Below are 687 nucleotides of genomic sequence, written 5' to 3' on the forward strand. Positions count from 1 at the left end.
AGGGGGTGCACCATTCCTAGAGGTACTGCAATACCAGGTCGATGTGTGGAGTGGAGAGAGCAAGCTCCTATTCCAACTCCGAGCTCCAAAAATCTATTTAATATATTGTCCTCAGATAGAGGATGTATCAGATATTAAACTGATAAGAACAGATACTACACTTGATCTTAGCCAAAAGGCCGAGAAGTGATTAATTATCTTTCTTATAAGGCTATTAAAAAATTACACCAAATTGGTTAATCCCATTACTAACAAGAAACTAGTCTTAACACAATTTTATGTCATTAATACCAATAACACACTTGGAAATAATTTTATTAGAAGTAACTAAGGCAAATTGTGTTGTTATCTTTAGGCAGGCTGGCTTAGAAGTCAGATCAGTTGCCTCCTCCTTTTAAGTAACAGGACATTACAATCTTTTCTTTAAAAAATATCTGATAAATTATAACTTACCTCTTTAGAGGAAGTTTTGTTGTTTTTAATAATCCTCTATGTAAGGTGAAGTTGACCACGAACAAACATCTGGCAAATTCACTCCTGGAAAAGACATTTAACTTTTCTTTTTTCATTTCTATGCTTAAGTCTTTGATTTCCTTGAATGGGTTCTCTAGAAGAGAAAGGGGTGTCACCTGCATCCATCTCATCTCTTTAGTCAGAAACAGTCATAAACACGATACGACTAGCAAG

General features: G+C 35.1%; 1 non-coding gene across 1 annotated transcript; it reads right to left on the reverse strand.

Annotated features, from left to right (window-relative positions):
- Positions 1 to 191, reverse strand: LOC123458002. Its single transcript, XR_006635337.1, has one exon. It is a non-coding gene; the product is annotated as a U2 spliceosomal RNA (small nuclear RNA).
- Between the last annotated feature and the right edge of the window lie 496 nt (positions 192 to 687).

This window comes from Jaculus jaculus, chromosome 1 (genome assembly GCF_020740685.1).
Source record: "Jaculus jaculus isolate mJacJac1 chromosome 1, mJacJac1.mat.Y.cur, whole genome shotgun sequence".
NCBI lineage: Eukaryota > Metazoa > Chordata > Mammalia > Rodentia > Dipodidae > Jaculus > Jaculus jaculus.